The sequence below is a fragment of the Lichenostomus cassidix genome, chromosome 8 (genome assembly GCF_008360975.1).
Source record: "Lichenostomus cassidix isolate B80296 chromosome 8, HeHo_3.0, whole genome shotgun sequence".
Classification (NCBI taxonomy): domain Eukaryota; kingdom Metazoa; phylum Chordata; class Aves; order Passeriformes; family Meliphagidae; genus Lichenostomus; species Lichenostomus cassidix.
Genome location: NC_139489.1, coordinates 2,739,537 through 2,754,468, shown reverse-complemented (window position 1 = coordinate 2,754,468; position 14,932 = coordinate 2,739,537). Strand labels below are relative to the sequence as shown.

Sequence of the window (14,932 nt, the reverse complement as noted above, 5' to 3'; positions counted from 1 at the left end):
AAGATATGTAGTAGCAGGACTGCTTCAACTAAGAGGTAGAAATGTCCAATGTGGATGAAATATTTTTCCACATATCGTTGAGAGTTTGCTCTCAGAGGGCACCTTGGACTGCAGGTGACCAATAAAATGCCCTCCAAGAGACCATGAGCCCAAAGAGATGTGAAAAGAGGCAACACTGGGTGTACTGGCTTGACTGTAAAGATCTGCACTTGGCTCAAAACAAAGACAATGGGACTTTTCCTGGAAAAAAAAAAAAATCCTAATTTGATAGAACCATAGAATCATAGAATGGTTTGGGTTGGAAGGGACCTTAAAGATCATCTAGCTCCACTGGGGATCAAAATGTTAACATTAAACAAATGACCATGGACAAACTGAGGCACGAGTTGTATTGCTAGGCAAGTATGAAGGACAGCTGCTGCTAAATAATGCAGCAAACATCCAGGTTTTTTTAAACTCTTAAGTCCAATCACTGACTCAATAGTTATTAAAAAATGTTTCTGTATGCAACATTCCTTAAAAGCCTATTACAGAGTACCCTGCATTTGTTTTAGGACTGTCTATACTTAAGCTATTTTGACCTAGGATTGATCTGAATTTTGAAAGCACAAGCCATTTTTGAGTAATTCCATGCTAGGCAAACCACAGTCACATACTCACATAGCTACCTTATCATGTAAAATAACATTGCTGTGTGATCATATTAGGTGCTGGGAAAACCCAAAATGCTGACAGTCCTTGCTCAGGGGCAGAGATCAGCACAGGACTGGGACTGCCTTGCTGAAACTCACTCTCAAATATCCTGCTGTTACTGTTTCTGCACATTCTCTGCTGATCAGCAGTCTGGTGCTCCTCCTTTAAAGCATAATGCCCACAGAAATAAGCACTCTGCACTTTCCTGACCCACCAAGGTGTGTGAGAGGGCTGGGAAGGAAGATGGAGTTGTTTCTCCTCCCTGCCCTGAACCGAGGAGATGCTGAGAACAGCTCCAGCAAATCCACATTTTCCTTCTCTTAGCCAGTGTGTGACCTCTTCAGTGAAAACATACAACACATTATGTAGCTGCTATTAATAACAGCACAGTAGCCCAGAAACTAAAAAGGTCAGATTAATATTAATTATCCTATAGGTATCAAGTTATATGCCATATATATTTCTAGTAAAGGTCAATATGGCATTCCCTTATTTTATATCCATCTGCTTCGTTAGGTAAGGAAAAGTAAGCTAAATATAATGGATTTTTTGGTAGTTTCAATCAACAATTTCATCAAAAGCACATTTTTCACGTGTGCTAAAAACATAATGGAAAACTGGATCAATACATTAATTATACCCACTGCTTTCTAAACTCTATTTTTAAATGAATTATGGTAAGTGTTGCAGAAATAGGAAAGAAAAACCTACACAACCCAAAGACATTACCTTTCAGTGTCAGGCAAATAGCCTCAAAAATATGTCTGCCTATTTTTATTTTTCAAATACTTTTGTTATTGTTCCATATAAAAGAGCAGAAATTAGGAAGCCTTTAATTGTAATGCCCATACAATGTCAAATAAGCTTCAGAACTGATTCTGGTAGCACATTACACAAAGCAGGATGAAGTAACAGCAGACTGCTACATGGTAGAAATGGCAATTACAATATCAGTTTGGGGAAAATCCAAAACCTTTACTTTGTGGGACCTCCTCCTATGATGAGGATAAATATCCACATCATCTCCATCCACCTGAAGTTCTGTGACCAAAGTAATATGAGAGGTCAGAACTGTAGGGAAGCATATCTACAGCCAGGATATTTTTTGTTAGAAAGACTGTTTCCATACTGAGATGCCAATTTGTCTCCCAGGATGTTGAGTTCTTACAAGCCTAGAAAGTGGAAAAGAGCTACAAATCAGCTGAAATTTCTCTGCAGACCTTAGCAAGCTTTGTAAAACATTCGTTCTCCAAGGAAAGTAAGAGCTGCAACTCTCCCTAGTTTTCCAAGCTCAATAACTCACTATCCACACCCGAAGCTCATCATACATCTTGTATGTGCTTCATTTGTACAACAGAGAACAGTGCAGAGAGCCCCAAGTAGGCACCATTTGGGGCCAGAAAGTCTCAACACAGTACTTACACAGCACAGATCCTCAAGCAGCTCCACCCTGGGGGCAGAGCTTATTAATTTGGATGCAACTTGCAGAAGTGTAGCTGTACAGATTCAGATCCAGCTCATGGAGAGGGAGGAGTGCCTTTCCCTTCTTGCCTCATTGACTACAGTTCCAGAGTCAGCTGTAACATCTTTAACCTGCAATCTGAGTCAGCTTTCTGCATGTACTAGTAACTACTCAGCATCTGTTCCAGTTTCCTTACCCCAAAAGGTGCTTCTTTCAGGTGTTTGTTTTCCATCTATGGAAAATATTGAGCAGACTGAAGACAAAGCAAGAGATGAATTCATCAAAAAAAGAACAAGATAATCTTAAATTAGCAACTCTTCCATATCAAGGTCTATTCAGCATCATGCTGTGTAACTGTTCCCATTTCTTCTCTTCATTGTCTCAAAAAAGCCACATCTTTAACACTTATTTCCTATTTTGTTCATATATTTTAAATACCCACTTAAAAAGGAGGGCTGAGTCCTACATTATTTTTTCTTCTTGCAGGGTTCACCAGTAAATTCCCAAAGACATCTTGCTTCCAGGCACACCCTGAAGCTTCTTGATGCAGAAGTCTACACCATTTGGGGAGCTTTAATTTCATAGACAACCATCACATGATCCTGATCCTCTGACCCAAAGGACAGGTCAAATTTAAAAACATCTGGGACTAGATTCTTTGCTGGTTGTGGGGAAAGGGGAGAATTCTAATCTTCTGACTGGGAAGTGAAGGGAGACGTCTACAAATATTAAACAAATAATTGTGTGAGGAGTGGAATGAATTAAATCTGTTTTTTATGAATTTGAGGTGCATAAAAGCATGACCTTGGACTGAAGCTTTCCTGTACAGCCATGTTATTTATTGCAGCTCTCACCTCCATGGATCCTCTGGAGCCTCATAAGATGTAAGTTCATGCTGCAACTTTCCTTCAGCTGGGCAACATCAATTTTTTTTTTCCATCTATCTGGCCCTTTATTTTTAGGAAATTTATTAGAACCCAGATACCTCGAAAATTCTGTCATTTCATCACACTTGATTGGAAAAGGCCACTAGATTCAAAAATTATTAGGGGGTACACAAGGACAGATACATGCACAGAGACAGCCTGATCACAGATGCCTTGTTTCCATAGGAAACCAAACTAAAAATAGACAGTTTCTTAAGTGTTAAAGATGGAATTTTTATTTGTTTTTGCAGTTGGGAACCAAACAGACCCACTATTCACATGGCTGTAGCACATGAGAAATATGAAAGAAAAGTAAACTTAGTTTTTTCTGATAGATACCTCAATGTGTGTAATTCAGTGACCAGTGACACAATGGCCATGTGTCCAAAGGCTGCAATACACTGGGTTGGATGACATGTTGTCTATGTGACGACAAATATGAGCTTTCTTTTTCTTTTAGCACTATCACTAAAATAATTTGTTGTTTGCTACAAATGCAACACATAATGATATCAAGCCTGTGTAAATCTCATTGTTTTGAATGATCTGTGCACAACTAAGGTCTCTGTTTGGTTTTTCATTCATCAAAAAATGATAAAACAGATGTTAGCAATTCATTTTTTCCCCCATCAGTTGCTAAGTATCAACCTCAGCATGGCATGCGGCAGCAAATGATAGCTAGGCATACCACGAGTGGGAAAGCACAGCTTTCTTTTATAATCAGAATAATATGGTCATTATAGCCTGCATATGAGCCATGCAGGGCAACCTTTGCCTGCATCCTCATAGAAGCAGACATCTTACATACAGATGTCTTTAATGAATTTGAGCTGAATCGCTGGAGGATATTATATAAAGGTGTCTATAGGAGTGAGGTGAGGCTCTCAAGAGATGGATAGGAGAGATGGAGAGAATGACTGACAACTCAGGCTATCTGTGTATCATCCAGCTAAATACATGGGGATCATAGGACCACAAGGACTGTATAAATACAGATAATCTGAGAACACCAAAGGATCTCAAAACAGAAGGTTATTTTAAGGTGTAGTAATAACATGGAAAGAACTTCCACGTCACCTATGTGGCAGTATGTGAGATTGTTACATGAAAACAAGCTTTTAAACCCACTTTTCTTAAGATAAAGCTGCAGGCAGTTCAGGCTGGTTGTGCCTATTTTAGCACCACACCTCAGGTGAGATCTAATGGCCAATAGCTTAAGAGGCTGAGCACATCATTACAGCTGTATAGAAATGGGATATTTGGGCCATTACCAGCAAATAGAGGATGCAGCTGCAGATTTCCCAAGAAGCAGTGTCATGGCATTCATTTTTATGTCTTCATGCAACTGCAGACAGCCATGTAACCTGGTTTGGAGGTCAGTGCCTCAAACTGGTGTGCAACTCGGCTGCTGCCAGGCCTGAGCTTTGCTGTGGCCTCTCTCGGCTTCCTACTTCAGAAATATAAAATCACGGAGTCACTGAGATAGAAAAACATCAAATGTTCCCTCAGCACTGCCAAAGCCACCACTAAATCATGTCCCCAAGTGCAGCATCCATATATCTTTTAAATCCCTCCCAGGGATGGCGACTCCACTGCTGTTCTGGGCAGCCTGTGCCAGGGCTGGACAGCACTTTCCATGAAGAAATTTTCCCTAACATCCAATCTAAACCTTACCTGGTGCAACTTGAGGCCATTTCGTCTTGCAGGAATTGCTAATGATTGTGGTTATTGTGTACTCCGAGCCCCTTCACGCAACACGCAGGCTACAGTGGGGCGGGTTACAGTGAGGGCTGCAATGAGGCTCCTCATCTTCCCACCACGCCCTTGCTTAAGAGACATGTTCTGGAGAAAGGAAGTGGGAGCATGAAGGAGGTGCAAGACCTCAGGTGAGGGGTGAGCAGGGAGCGGGGGAGGCGTGTTTGTTCCAAACAGAGAAGCGGGAGGGAGGGACAGGAGTTTGTGAGGGAGCATGGCAAAGGCAGCCGCCATGATGGCAGCCTGAGGGAGGGAGCCCATGGTGACCTGAGGGAGGGAGCCCATGGTGGTCTGAGGGAGGGAGCCGATGGCGGCCTGAGGGAGGCAGCCGATGGTGGCCTGAGGGAGGCAGCCGATGTTGGTCTGAGGGAGGGAGCCAGTGTTGGTCTGAGGGAGGGAGCCAATGTTGGTCTGAGGCAGGGAGCTGATGATGGTCTGAGGGAGGGAGCCATGATGGCGACCTGAGGGAGGCAGCCGATGTTGTTCTGAGGGAGGGAGCCAATGTTGGTCTGAGGCAGGGAGCTGATGGTGCTCTGAGGGAGGGAGTCGATGGCGATCTGAGGGAGGCAGCCCATGGTGGTCTGAGGGAGGCAGCCGGCCCTGTCCATGAGGGAGTTAGAAGTCACGTCTGAAAACTTTTTCCACACCGCAGCTTGGAGGCTGGGTAGAGAAAAGGTTAGGAAGTGCTAGCTAAAATCCAGGATGGAGTTTTTCAAGGATAGGTTGTTACACACAGATTGATGCCACACTGTTGTCAACATGCCAGGGGTAGTTTTAGCTGTCAGCTCTGTCAGAGTCTGCCAACCAACTTTAACTTGTTTTCTGACTTTTCCAAATGTTTTCCAAGTTTTTGCTTGCTGTGCTGAGGATAAATTGTCCCTCAGTTTCTGTAAAACCACATTTGTTTACTTGTTTCATTTTCATCTCCGTTTCTTTCTGTGGTTTTCCCTTTTTAGGGAAAAAAAAAAGCACAAAGCTTGCACCTTGGCCCAGCCATAATATAAACAAGGTTCACTGAAGCCACCTCATAAACCATAAGGTTTTCCTCATCCACATTTGTGCAATGCACACTCGCTTCCCTCTTCAGCTGGGATGTGTTCCATCCCAAGGTAAGGGATTGGGCAGCACATCCCAGAATAAACTCGGGAATAAACTCTCACAGTGGTTCTTTTCTGCGTTTTCCTACAGGTGAAGACTTCTTTCTTCTGGAATGAAAGATTTTGAGGAAAAATCTTCCCTCTGGTCAGAATTACATGCCATATGTGCAAGCGATTTTTGCAGGTAAGCTACAACCCTTTCTCCCTTTCCCAGAGCCTCACTGGACTGATAGTGAATAACTCCATTTGGGAAAACAAATCTCTCATTACAAACACAGTAATTACAGTGAAATAACATTTAAGGAATGTTAAAAGGACTGGGGACTTCAAAGATTGAAACATTAGAAAGCTGAAATTAACACTGCACAAGTTCTGTGTATGCATTATGCTACGTTTACTCAACTGTGTGGGTTTTTATTCACATATAAGATAGATGGGACAGAAAAACTTCTGTTTTTCCTCACAGTTCAATGTGTGGTCCCAGGCCTTGTTAACTGCCCTGAGTTATTAATTTCCTCTCCAGCTTTTTACAGCACTTTTTACAGTCACATTTACGTATGTGACAAACAAGATTTAATTTATTTTTGTTATACCACCAGAAGGTGAAGGGAAATGATGTACAGAAAGCAGAAAAAAATCTTATGTTATAATTATTTTAGAATACTTATCATTAGATCCTCACATTAATACATGAACTTGGAGTTAACTACAGAAAATAAGTTCTTATGACTATTATTTTTTAAAATGCAACAAAGTAAAAATCTGCAGCAGTTGGATCACCTGAATGACATTAGTGAGTTGTTAAATTCAATCATTTTGTTCCTTGGAATCCACTGAATTCACAGTAATAATATGTATAAAAGAGAATTTTCAGTTCAGACTACTTTTTATTTTCAGTGTATCTAAAAGAAAGCCATCTTTTCAATAAACCCATAGTTGATGCTTCTTTTTTACTGATACTTGAGTTTACTATAAATGTTTATGGAAACACCAGGTTAAACTTTATATGTTCCTGGCGTGGCCTTTTATGTCCTCTCCTTCAGCTGGTTCAGCACTTCAGCGTTTCTAACCCTTGAGTATCAGTTTGGGCTCTCTGAAAATGAGATATATATTAGTGCCATATATCATTGACTATGTGATTTGCCTCTCACCACTTGAAGACTTTAGTAATGGCACTTATAGAGTCCAGACCTCAGTCTTAAGTGGATTTAACTTTCCTATAACTCCCAAGAATCGCTACCTCATTTATTAACTCTAGTTTCTCAATACGTAGAGATCCAGAACAGTCTACTTCACTACTCAACTCTGGTTCATCCCAGCATAGGTCAGAATTATGCAAGGAATAAGGCAAAAGACTTGTAGAAAAAATAGCACACAATTATGTTATTAAAGACATAATGCATATGAACAGAGAGAATTCAATTTCAACTGAAGAAATAACATTGATTCTGTAATCTCTTTTCCCATAAGTCCTTGGCATTAAAAGATGCATAATTTTAGTATAGTTCCTGCCCGTCATCTTCTAAAAGGATCATAAATAAAATGGAAAATAGATCTTCCATCACACTGACATCCCTGTGGGTCACTCATGAGTCTGGGACCTTTGGTACCGTGACTTGGACCTCTCTACCTGGGCTAATGGAACAGTTAGCAAGAGCTTTTACGCATGCTGTCCCCACTGGCTTCCAATTGCAGGTTTCTCCACTTTCACCCTTTCCATAGCCAGCTCCAGTCATGTTTCCCTTACTAACTTGTCAGGCCTTTTTTTATAACCTCAGAGTGTCTCTGGGACAGAATTCGTTCAGTGAGAGGCTACAAACAATACCTATAAAAGGCTGCTGAATTCTTCTCTCTACGACAGTAGAGAAAGTTAGGCTTTTCCTCTCACCTGTGTCTTGGAAAATTAATCAGGATGAATTTTGATAATGGATTAGTGTAAATGTAGTGGTGCAGGGTAGAGGCATACAACCAAAACATTTCAGCATAGATTTGAGGATGAAGTTGGTGGGCATGAGGTGCTCTGCAGCAGCTGCATGTGTGCTTGTTGTTACTCCACTGTAAATTAAAGATAACATAGCCTCATGTAAAATAAGCTATTTCACATTTACCTCCACAGGCTTGCTTGCATACCAGCAGTAGTTATGGTTTATATGCTGCCAATTCACATTCAAGCTTAGGTCACTGTCATTTATTTCTAAAAATGAAGTGGCCCTACTTTGTGTGAGATGTACTTTGCAGCAAGGTCACTGTCACTCTGCAACCACCAAGTGTTTTGTGAAGGGCAACAGATTCACATCCATGACTATAAATTCACATTTATAGTTAACTCAGATCTTCATACATATCGCCAAATAAACAAACACTTTTCCACCTCTTTTAGAGTCATCATCCTGGGAGGAAATTGTCATGTTGTGATTCAGCTCTGCAAGTGGACCTGTCTTTGATGGCTGTGGTAAGTCCAAGGCAGAGCTATCAGGGTTTTCTCACTCCAAGTCATATAAAGCATAACAGTAAAACATGCAAGGAGAGGTTGTACATGATATATCACAAAATGTGGTTTGGCACCCGGCACAGTAACAGTTTAGGGAACAGGCTGTTCTTTAAATAATGTGCTTTTGTTTTCATGTTTTAATTCTTCATGCTGCTGATTTACAGCAAAGGCTTTTTTCTTAAAAAAAAAAAAAGTACATCCTTATCTAATGCATCAAAACAGTGAAGAATGTGGTTTCTTTGTCAAACATTTCAATAAAGGATTCAGCTTTCTCAGGGGCACTTGTAGAACTCACAGTGGAATAGGATTCTGGGTGGGTGTTTTCCATTTTAACCAGGAATTGGGCTTTCAGTTGTTGATGCATGCAGATGTATATGCACAAATTCACATGCCTGACTTTGAAAACTGGATATTAAACACACAGCAGGTGAGTGAATGAGGTGGGAGACTGAAGAAAACTTCTTTGTTCGCCTAAAAATATCAAAAGAACCATGACCTGAGAGGTGTCTGTCACTAGGCTTTAGCAGAGGTCAAGGAGGTGATGTAATTGGCACCTTTTGAATTCGGTGGTGTTATGTCACTAAACACAGACCCAGCAGTTAATCCTTAAAAATTATTAGAGGTTCAAAGCTGCACTTAATTTTGTCTATTTTTGTTTCTCTCCCCCCTTTCATAAGGAAGTTTATTTTCTGTCTTACTGGGGTGTTTATACTGAAGAGACTGTAATAACTGTAGGGCAATGTCTGACTTAGGTTTTAAGTCTGTGGTAGTACTGCAGGTAAGAGAGGAGTTTAATGTGTGGTGAGGGGAGTTGCTTGATCATGCCACTATAGTCAGCTTTGTGGCTTCCTGTATTTGCAAAACACAGCAAAAAATAGCTCAGTGATCAATTTTTCATTTCCATTACAAAATAAATATTAAAAAATGTACTCTGCATCATCTCTGAATTTAATGTTCAAATGTAAATTAATTTTTTTTCCTATTTATATCACTTAAAATTTCTAGGGTGTGTCTTCTTACGGTTTAGGCAAAATTTGTAATGACAAATACTTGTTTCTGAAGGAAAATTCTAAAGTATTCATAACAAAAAAGAACCAGATTTCCTGAAATCAGACATTTTTATTTTGGAAAGGACCGGGAAAAAAATGGATTGCCACTTACAATATTTTCTGCATCTTTTTACCAATTTATGGATCAAATCAGTTCTTTAAAAAAAAAAAAATTCTTCAAAACTGTTAAAAAGGCCCACCTGATTCTATTTTGCACATTCCATTTATGAGGAAAACCGCTAGAGAACAAACTTTGATTTTATAATTTAATAACAGTGAATTATAAAATGCAAAAGTAAAATGTATTTTCATAAGATGGACCATTTGAAACCTATTTCTCATCTGTCTTTGAGGAAATAATTTATTTTTCACTAAAACGTGGTGATGGATAGCCAAGGTATCTGGCCTTCAGCAGCCAGATATTATTGGGCAAACCTAAAAATATGGGGCTTACAGCAAAGACTAAAGGGGAAACAAGTGGGAAAATTACTTATTTGGTTGACTAAAAGCAGTGAACAACCACCCAGATTGTTAAGCCAAGTGAAGGCTGAGCGTGAATGGAGAGGAAACACTAAAAATCTAAAAACCAAGTGAAGTTCTGGGCTAAGTTCTGTCAGATTTACTGTGACTTTAGACACTTCCCCTCCTACGAGTTCTCTCTTCCTGAAGCCCCTCGTGTTGATAAGCCCTGCTTATAAACCTCCATCACAATAATGCTGATCATTATAAGTGTCGAGGCCCAGGATGAAATCCTGGCTCTGTTGACATCATTAACAGTTCTGCCTTTGATCTCGACCGGGTTGGGTTCAGCCCAAATGAGAGCAGTGACATTGCTGACAAGTGACCACTGGTCAAAGGAAGGCCCAGTCATTGAGTTCATCAGTCCCATGTGTTATATTCAACAAAGGTCAATAAGATGGAAAGTCTTGGATTTAGATCACTGGGAAGATAAACATGTCGGGCTGAAACAAGACTCCAGAGAAATCAAGGGACAGCATTATTTGGATATTTGCTGTATGGCTTGTTGGTGAATTTTAAAAATGTGCTTTATCCATATTCAAATCCAGTATAAACCGAAGTAGAAGAATATGATCTCTGTGGGAAGAGGTCATGGAAACAATATCTGTGCACCTGCCTACAGATCTATTGAAAGCATTTTCAAAACAGACATTTTGGAAAGAGGCAGCTACTGCTAATCTATTATTGTTTCCATGCAGATATTTTTATAAATCTTCTTCTTGTCAAATGCCACATACTCTGCTTAGATTTGAATTTAGGCAGAAGAAACACAACTTCAGCCTATGTAAATAAAATTTAAAACTGAAGTGGCTTAGGAATCTGCACCTAATAGATGCAACAAAGTTAAGAATTACCTATTAAAGTCATTAATTTAAAAGGTAGCATTTGTAACTTTTTTTACTGACTTTTAAACATTTTCTGCTTGATTGTATTTCCTTTAGGAAAATCCAAAAATGCAGTCCAAATAATAGCCACAACCCTATCTCATCAATCAACTGTACCTGTTAATTTAAGACACAATCACTTGAACATGGTTGGATAATGCACCCTGTAACGCCGTGTGTGCCACTGCACACACATGTGTTTATCCCTACATGCCTTCTTTAATTTTCTTCCTGAGACCAGCACGGTTTGGAATGATATTTTAATTTATTATTATGAAAGGAATGGCAACTGGTTTTTAATGGTTACAGAATGGTGACTCACAACACTGTCCCAGATGCTGTCACCGTCGCTATGAGAGCAGATTTGCAACATCTTGTCATAGGCACACATCAGTGCTCATGCCTGCTGCCTTCATCCCAGAGGACAGCCTAACACCTGCTGCTGGCAGCGTGCCGGCCCTTCGGGGAACAAATGTTCCATTGCTGCTGGGTGATAGGACAGGACAGACTCGAGATTCCAAGTGAACTGGCTAAAGGCACCCTAGGGCTCGGTGCACCCACCCCAGCACCCAGATGGTTGCTGTATCTGTAGGAATATTGGAGAGTGAGTGGCATGCCTATAGCTGTCTCCTAGAAATAAAGGAAAAGAGAAAAATCAACAGCACCCTGGATGATAAGATTTCTAGCATTTTCTTTCTTATGAAAAAAAACCCAACAATATTTTTCCACTCTGTATTATACTGGAGATGGAGAATGTTGTGCCTACTCTGTATTTATTCACATAAAAAGCTTAGAAGAGTGTGTTAAAGATAATGTTTTAAAAGGAAAATACAAGTGCAAATCCACTTCTGGAAGGGTAATGTGCTTTTCTCCTGCAGAATATTCTTAACCTTACACAATTTACAAATCCAGGACAAAATAGACATGGTTTTATATTTCACATAATGTCCACCTGCCATACCTTTATGTTGCCAGAGGTACAATGTTTAGATGTAAGAACAAAACAAAAAAAAAGAGTAAATACGTTTTGTGTCTTTTAAATATTTAACCTATCCTGGAGTTGTAAGAATAAAGAATACTGTGCACTACCTCTGGAGAGCCCAAATTTCTCTCTGAGGTCAAGGAGAGCTAAAAGGACTCCTGGCTTGGAATAAGAAGCTCAGTGCCATTCAGGATCAGGTCTCTTGGACAGCACGTAATGTGTTTCTTTCCATTTATTCCCACTCCACATCCAGTGGGGTGATAATAGCAGCGTTACAATGTCTTCACTTCATGTGGATTGAATAGCAGGCTAATAAAGATGAGGGTGGTGCTTTTTTCAGCTGTTATACTCAAATTTCAAATAAGGCCATTTTTATTCTCTGTTTCTGAAAAGGCTTTTTGTCCACATTATTCCCCAAAGCTTAGATCAAAACCATGTCATGTGTCTGAGGGAGGTACAGTCCGGGACAGAGTACATTAGCATTTCAGCTACTGTAATATAGTTTTGATACTCCTTTGCATTTCAGCTTTTGCATAGGAATTTTATCCCATGAAAATGAGACCCCTAAAAAAGTAAAAAGATTGATCATGTATTTATAGAAGGGTGGCTTGATCCGAAGCCTCTAAATTGTTGCAGTTTAACTCTGTGTGGTTTAAATCAATGCGCAGTGGAGGTGATATTTCACATTCCCTGCAGCATGCTGCACTTCTCTGCAACACATCAATCGAATCTACATCACAATACACTGAACAGCACTGAACTGCCAACAGGAGAATTCTGGATGACTTTTACCAGTTAAAATTTCCCCTTTTTTCTCTTGTTAGGTTAATGGCTGGGATATAGCCATAATTCTTAGGAAAGAGCAGCATCATACAAATGGTGTCAGCACTCTGTGTAGTTCTTTGAACACATATTCCTATGTTATTCTTTCTGATGATCTCTAAATGAAGTTCCCAGGTAATGCCAATTTACAATAATCTCTCTGCTAGTGATCCCACTTCTTGCTCTGGGCAAATCTCATTGTTTTTCTTTGTCCCCTGACTGCTTCTGTAAAATTATGCTAATATCCTCAACAGAGAGATGCTGGGTGAATTTGTGTGCCTGCAGAGGACTTTGAAGATGAAAAGGCTTATTTAAATGTTATATATTGCCACTAGTATTATTATTAAAGCTTAAGAGTGCATTCTGCCCTCAGATGGACATGTGCAGCTGCTGCTATCCCCATTGTCCATGTTTACACAGAGAGCCGTGCAATGGGGCAGAGCTGCACAGATCTAGAGGCTGTAAGTTCAGCAAGTCAGCTTTGCTGGAGCAAAGACAGTTTCTGTGCAGATGGCAGGCATGCAAATTTGGTATGATCACAATTTAGAGGTGCTTGTAAAGCATTTGTGACGGATGAACTCTTTGCAGCTTCTATTTCTACAATGATATTAAGTACAGTGCGAATGAATAGAATGGAAGAGCAGAAAAAATATTTATTGTAAACTTTTGGATAAATCTTCTAATCAAAAGCGAGCAGAGCTCGGGCAGTCCTGGTGACAGAGACCAGGCTGTGATTCAGAGGCCAGGATGAGCTCTCATGTCGCATTTGGGTCATGCTGCATGAATTGTCTGCAAGGCTTCCTAGTAACCTGTCAAGTGTCCTGGGTCATAATGCAGGAAATGAGCTCCAAAGGTTTGATGAATCTTAAAGAGCCCTACTAATCCAGGATTTCTGTTCAAACTGAAAAAATTGTGAAGATCCTGTTATTGCTCAGCCATTGCACTCTGTTTTGCAATTGTTAAAACTGTTTTGTTCACTGTCCTGCAGATAGTCTTTACAGAGGATTTACAAGATAATATTTCTGACTGTGTCATGTCACTCTTGTGGAATTCAGCTGTAGTTCTACACTCACACTGCCTTTGATTAACTTGCCAGGGGTAATGACAGTAAAATTTGGCCTAATAAGAAGAAACTTAGCCTTGCTCTCAAAAAAAAAAATCAAAGGAGAGTCTCCCTACGTAGATTGTCATCTTCCACTCTTCAATATAGGCTTGTTTTAATTCCCTTTTTTCTGGTTGAGTCAGAACACTTGCAAAAGAGTGATAATTTGAATTCAGAAACAAGAAAAAGAACATTGCCACTGCTGTTGTTATAAAGACCATGTTGTCAAATAGCAGAGATGCTTCTTTTACCAGAGAAAGCTGGTAAAAGCATTTACTGCTTTATGTTCAGAACATTCTGAGAAGTGAGCAGAGATGAGGCTGACCCATGAACCCAAGAACCAGGGTTTCAGAAGTCAAATAAACAAGTTCCTGCAGTTAATGGTACCTTCCAATACACTTTTTAAGGTCAAGAACAAGTAAATCACGAACAGGAGATATATGCATCTTCAAAATCCAACCACACAGACCTGCTATTATTTTTAATAAAAAGATCAAAAGTGGCTTAGGGTTTAAGTACTCAATGCTACTATTAAAGAGTTTGGAATTAAGATAAGGGAAATGTAGGCCAAGCTGACTGACGGAACAACCTAGTGTCTGGGCAGCTGCCTAAATGCTTACAGGGCTCTCCTTGCCTTTTAAAGTTTAAGACAAAAACAAGGGGAAAAGAAAATCTTTCATTAGGGCTCTGTTGCCCTGGATAACCAAGGACAGATTCTGGGTGGTCCCCATAAAGTTTCTTTTTAACTTGATAGCCAGACTCATGGGTACTTTTCCAACAGTTGTAGGGGATGAAATGACACTGGAATAATTCCTTTTTTAAAAATAAAAGGAATGAAAAGAACAGCTAGATCTCTGTACAACCGCCTTTGAAATCATCAGTACTGGGCTTATCTGCATGTTCTATGCCATGTTATGTATTCATGTGGTCTGGCCCTCCTTCAGGCTAAACAACTCATCCTGGTAACTTCACTGGAGCACAGCAGGTCACTTGGGCCAGTGAGTGTTCAGGGAGGTTATTAAGGTTTTTCAGTGGTAAAATGCATACCCTGCTCACCTGGCTTCTTAGAAAGTGTAGTCATCTCCCACCTCCAAATCATGTTCTCCTGCACTGTAGGCACCAAATGCACAAGATATAAAAATTATAAGAG

General features: G+C 40.0%; 1 long non-coding RNA gene across 6 annotated transcripts in view; it reads left to right on the top strand.

Annotated features, from left to right (window-relative positions):
- Positions 1-4,862: 4,862 nt before the first annotated feature.
- LOC146433634 (uncharacterized) overlaps positions 4,863-14,932 on the top strand; it is a 143,651-nt gene continuing 133,581 nt past the window's right edge. For 5 of the 6 annotated variants that reach the window (XR_014853663.1, XR_014853659.1, XR_014853661.1 and 2 more), the window contains exons 1-3: positions 4,863-4,967; positions 6,025-6,117; positions 8,314-8,385. This is a non-coding gene — a long non-coding RNA (uncharacterized LOC146433634). Of the gene's footprint in view, positions 4,968-5,406; positions 5,512-6,024; positions 6,118-8,313; positions 8,386-14,932 lie in introns of those variants that run through there. The other variant, XR_014853662.1, reaches the window with a different exon arrangement.